This window comes from Elephantulus edwardii, unplaced genomic scaffold (genome assembly GCF_000299155.1).
Source record: "Elephantulus edwardii isolate Elephantulus edwardi_28Jun2011 unplaced genomic scaffold, EleEdw1.0 scaffold00038, whole genome shotgun sequence".
NCBI lineage: Eukaryota > Metazoa > Chordata > Mammalia > Macroscelidea > Macroscelididae > Elephantulus > Elephantulus edwardii.
The window spans coordinates 4,982,867-4,989,054 of record NW_006399788.1 but is presented as its reverse complement, the minus strand read 5'-3'; the positions used below and the strand labels follow the sequence as shown (position 1 = coordinate 4,989,054).

Genomic DNA, 6,188 nt, shown 5'->3' with positions numbered 1-6,188 from the left:
TGGCGCTTTCTCAAAAAGTTGCAAATAAAGATACCATTTGACCCAGCAATTCCACTACTGGGAATATACCCTAAAGAGACCATAAATGACATCCAAGTAGATATATGTATACCCATGTTTATCGTGACTTTGTTTACAATAGCAAGGAGTTGGTCACTTTTCATTTTAATAGCAATAACATTAGTTACAGAAAGGCTTTAGATCTTTTGTCCATAGGGTCAGTATGAATCATGCTTGACTCAACGGCAAACAACAACAACAAGCTATATATTTAAACTGGTTTGTACTTTTGGGTTTTTATTTTCTAATTTCATATTTTATTCCTTTACGTGTGATTTTAGTGAATATTCACAAAAAAAGTTGAGTTTTCACTAATTCACTGTTGCACATTTTCCTCTTTCCCCCTCTTTCCCCCCTCTCCCGGCCCATGCTTGTCATATTTCATCTTCTAAATTCAAACAGTTTGCCAGGATAGATGCAGTTCCCTTTAAATTTATTTTGCCTGCATAGTTATACCATTCTGCAATTCACATTTTCTTCAATTATGACTTTGATTGTTGTTTCTGTATAAATTGCTCTACTTTATTCCTCAGCAATACCTATAATTCTTATACTAGATTGTCTTCTCCCTTTTGCAAGTCTGTTATCTCCCCGTCACTTTCATCCCCCTATTCTTTACTCTCTGAATATACATGGAATTTGTTCTTCTCAACCATGATTGGAGTTTTAGCAGTGTTAACTCTTTCCTTCACTATTTTCCATGAGTTTTATTTATTCTATTACATTTGAGCATCTTCCAATTTCTTTTCTATTTTATCCATCTTCTTTTCAATCTGCTTTCATGTCAAACTGTCTGTCTTCTTGTTTCTGTTGCTATTGCCTTTCTTCATACATTTTATAGAACTTTGCTTCTGTCAGTGTCAGATTACTCAACAAGCCAGGCAAACACACAAGCTTATTCATGCTTATTTACTGATCTATAGTAAACAAATTTCACATTTTTCATCATATTGAAGATTCTGCTAATACATATACATATGGCAGTCCTCAGGCCTAGTTTCTGTGAATCTCCAGAATAAAACAAGCTTGGAAGCAGGAGTGGCATCCACTTAAAAAAAAAAATAAAAAAAACCCAACACCAAAATCTTGCCTCCAGAAACTCTATGAACCTGGAGAAAAAAATGAACGCTTTGTGTTCAAGACTTTCGTTCATAGGGTCGCTATGGGTTGTCTATGACTCTATGGCACTTAACAACAACATACATATACATATAAATGCCTAATCATCCACTACTTTCATATAGTCCTTCGTTCCTCTATTCCAGTGCAGTGTTTATTTTTTTCCCATATTTAATATGGTTTTCCTTATTTTTTGTCACTCTTCTATGGATTCTTGAAGAGTTGTTGTATCTATTTGTTAAGAGATATTATTTGCATTATTCATGTACCCTGCACCCTCATTTATTTATTGCCTACTTGCCTCCAATTCCACAGCACCTTTATGTATAATTTAAACCCTTTTTTTTTCTTTCAAATTTGCAACCCCTGATAGGAATTGACTACCCAGTAAGCATGGAATTATTTGTGCTTACTTGCTAATCTATAGCAAACAGTCTTATATATTTGTGGTGAAACCATTATGAAATTGTTCATTACAGTTTGGAGAGTAAGTACCAGTAAGCCTAGGCTTATCTTGCTTGCTGGAGTCTCCATATCTGCCTTCATTCATTTTCCAATGTGACATAAACCACCAGATCAATGGTTGTTACCTGACAGGACATGAGATTTCCCCTTGGCCTTGCTCTTGCACTCAGCTCTTCAGTTGAGTGAGCAGTAAATAGTTTCAACAATAAATACCCATGGTGAGGCTCACCCTTTCATGCCCACACAGTCCTCAGCTAGGCTTTGAGAGAGATCACAGAGCTCTGGTGTGAGTCATATTCTCAAGTGACTTTCACAGGAGCGAAGGGTGCATTCCCCAACAGAACTTCATTCTGCAAACTCAGTGGAGAGGTCCAGTCTGTTCACCTCTGTGTTATTCACAGGCTAAGAATACTTGCTCAGAGAAAATGTCATGTTATGAATATCTGAGTTCCAGTCCAACCAAGCTCTTCTCAAGTCCATTTCAAGTCATGGGGGCCCCAAGGGTGTCAGAGTAGAATTCCTTTAAAGGAATTTTGAGACTGGATTTTTGGAAGCAGATTTCAAGGCCTTTCTTCCCAAGGTGGACTGGAATTCCAACCTTTTTATTAGCAGCTAGCGTGTTGTGCATTTAACACCATCCAGGGCTTCCAAAGTCAAGGTTAAGCTCTTCATCTCTCACAATTAAGATATTCTAGTTGGCATTTCTGCAGATTTCTGTGAAAAATCAAATATTACACCCTTGAATACAGATTATATCTCATTATCAAGGAAACAAAAATCTTCATCACTGAACTAAATAGCAACATTGTGATAGATTAAGAAAAGATGAAATTGTCAGTGACTTCATTTTACTTGGATCCACAATCAGCACTCATGGTAGCAGTCAAGAAATCAAAAGATGCTTTCCAAGAAGGTTGCCAACAATGATGGAGTCACAGGTCCTGGTGTTGATGGCTGAAGCTACTGGGCCAGAAAGTGGTAGTCAGACACTGTGAGGGCATCAGCTTTTCTGGCAACTTCTACTGGAATAAATCGAAGTACCTTGCCTTCCTCCACAAGTTCATGGACACTAATGCATCCCAAGGGCCTTACCACATCCGGGCCCTCAGCCACGTTTCTTGGTGGACAGTGTGAAGCACGGTGCCACACAAGACCAAGTGTGGCCTTGGGCTGCCTCAAAGCGTTTGACAGGATCCCAGTTTGCAATGACAAGAGAAAGCACATGGTGGTCCCTGCTGCCCCCAAGGTTGTGTGGCTCAATCCCACTGTAAATTTGCTTACCTGGGCAGCCTAGCTCACGAGGTGGGCTGAAAGGGCCAGGCAGTGATGGCCGTCCTGGAGGAGAAGAGGAAAGAGAAAGCAAAGGTGCATTACCAGGAGAAGCAGATCATGAATTTAGGAAAATAGGCTGAGAAGATCCTGGAGAAGAGGATCAGCAAGTACACAAAGGTCCTCAAGAGCAACAACCTCCTGGTCAGAGCCCAGTAAAGACTCTTAATTTAAAACAAGAAAGAAAGGGAAATAAATTAAAAAAAAAGTGTGGCATTAGAAAAATCTGCAGTCAAGGACCTTTTTAAAATGCTAAAAAACAAGGACATCAGCTTAAAGGTAAGGTGCACCTTATCCAATATTTGTGGTATTTTTAATTGTTTCCTATGGATCTTTCTTACAGAAGGATGTCTATTTGTGTTTTATTGCATATGTAAAGGCATTTTACTATGTGAATCATAACAAATTATAGCTAACATTGAGAAGACTGGGAACCTCAGAACACTTAATTGTACTTATGAGAAACCAAGAGACTTGTGAGAACAAGCAAGCAAACGCAGCATGATTTAAAATTAGAAAAGATGAGTGTCAGGGTTGTATCCTCTCTCCATACCTATTCAGTCTGTTGAGCAAATTATTTGAGAAACTTAACTCTATGAAGAAAATATGGTCTCAGGAGTCACAGGAAGACTAATCAATAACCTATTTTATGTAGAAAATACAACCTTGTTTATTGTAAGTGAGGAAGACTTGAGCATTTGTAGATGATTGAGGACTGCAGCCTTCAATATGGATTTCATTTCAACATCAAGAAAACAATAATTCTCACCACTGGACTAATAGCCTGGATCATGATAGATGGAGAAAAGATTGGAAATGTCAATGGTTTCATGTTACTTAGGTACACAATCTACACCCTTGGTATCAGCAATTAGGAAAGCAGGAGATTTATTGCTTTGGGAAAATGTGCAGTCAGGGACCTCTTCAATTAATTGGAGGAGTAATGATGTCAGTTTGAAAACAAAGATGTGCCTGACTCAGGCCATAGTCTTTCTAATCATTTGCTATGCTGCTGAGAGCTGGACAGTGAATAAAGATGACAGATGAAAAATTGATGTCTTTGAGTGCTCCTTGGAGGCAAAGGTGATTAAGCTTTATCTCACATACTTTGGGCGTGTTGCCAGGAGAGACTGACTAATCCTTGGAAAGAGACTTCATGCTTTAAAGTGCAGAGGATTGGCAAAAGACAGAAAGACCCTCATCAAGATGAATTGACACAGTGACAGCAGCAATGGGCTCATGCATGTCAGATTATGAGGATGGCACAGAATAAGTCAGGGTTCATATCTGTGTTTCAGAGAGTCATCCTCTCTGTTAGTTTCTCTGGAAACTAACAACAACGTTCTTTTATGATTAATTTAAAAAAATATGAGCAAGTTTTCTCTTTCAAAAATACTCAGCTTCGTTAGTTATGTTTAGAAGCTGATAAAATTTTAGAAGCATTTACATTTTACAGGAAATGAATAATTTCTAATATTATTAAAGATGGAAAATGTTTAAATTATATTTTAATACCAATATAATCCTAGCATCCAAACAAAAGGAAAAGTATAATCTGAGTGCTTTTGGGAAATAAAATGGAGATGCTTCATTCCACATACTTTAGGAATGATTTTAGGAGAGGCTAGACCATGGAGATAGACAACGTCCTTGTCAAGGTGAAGGCTCAGCATAGGGAAGACTTCCACAAGATGGTCTGACAGTTACTGTAGCAATCATCTGGGCTCAAGTATATTGGAGCCAGTGAGGATGACACATGATAGGGCAAGGTTCAGATCTGTTTTTCATGGGGTCATTATGAATCTTAGTCAATTCAATGTCACAAGACAACAATAACAACACAACCAAACAAAGATGTTATTTGTTGCATGAAGTAGAAATGATAATCCTTAAACCAAATGCCATTAGATCATATCCTTTGATATGTTAAAAATAGATGTGACCTTATGTCCAATTTAGTATTCTTTTAGGAACACAAAAACATTAAAGTTTCAGAATCTTATTAATACAATTCAGGAGTGAGTGAGGCAGACTAAATTTTGGTTTGTGTCCTAAAGACATTTGATTAAATAATATTAAATTATTGGTAGAAATGTAATAAAATGAATAGAACTGCATCAGTTGACCCATGAGTTCAATGTTAAATGCTGTTTTTGTAACCAGGTGCTGTAGAGTTGGTTTTAATGCACAGTGTCCCCATATATAACACAACAAACCACTGCCCACTTCTGCATCATCGTCAAATCATTCCTATATGTGATCCCATAACATCCACTGTTCATCTCATTGATAATCTTCCTTTTGTCACTTCTGAATCTCTACTTTCCCTAACCTGATTGTCATCTTCTAAGGACCAGTGACTCCTGATTACTTATCTACAATATGTGTCAAGTCTCGTCTCGTCATCATCCTTTTAAAGGGACATTCTGGTTATACTTTTTCTAAGACAGATTTGTTTATTTTTATAGCTGTCCATGGAACATCCAATATTCTTTGCCAATATTATAATTTAAAGGTATCAGCTTTCTTATTCGTTGCTTAATATTCACATGTATATGAGGCAATTGAAAATACAATGTCTTGGGCAAGATGTTCTTTTGTCTTCAAAGTTACATCTTTGTTTTTTAATACATTATAGAGATTTTTGGCCTCTCTGATGGCATAGTCCATAGAAAGTTTTATATTAACCTAAAGGACTAATATCTCTGGTGGTTTGAATTAAATATTCATTGTCTCTGAGAAATCAAGATTGTAAGTCTTCTCTCATTATAATACACAGACTTTGGAACCGGATGGAAGGTTACTCTGAGTTAGACCCCACTTGACAGCAGTGAGTCTTTGTTTTGTGCCCAATACAATTGATTTCTTGACAACTGTTGATCTTAGATCCAAGAAAAATTAATTTTTCAACAACTTCAATCTTTAGCTATCAGTATGCTGCTTATTAGTCCAGTTGAAAGAACTTTGTTTTCTTTCTGTTATATGTAATAGTATAAAGGGAACTCTGGTGTCTTAGTGGTAAGGAGTTGTGCTGCATTCAAAGCCTAATAGTTCAAATCTACCAGCTGTTATTTGATAGAAAGATGAGCATTCTTTTCCTATTAGATTTATAGCGTCTGAAAACCATCTGTAGAGTCACTTGCAAATTGGTTCCAATTTGACAGCACAAAAAATCATCAACAATGATGATAAATGTATTTCCATTACAGTGGAAA

At 37.0% G+C, this 6,188-nt stretch overlaps 1 pseudogene; it reads left to right on the top strand.

Moving 5' to 3' along the window:
* Positions 1–3,132, top strand: part of LOC102871720 — an 8,709-nt pseudogene extending 5,577 nt beyond the window's left edge.
* The last annotated feature ends 3,056 nt before the right edge of the window (positions 3,133–6,188 follow it).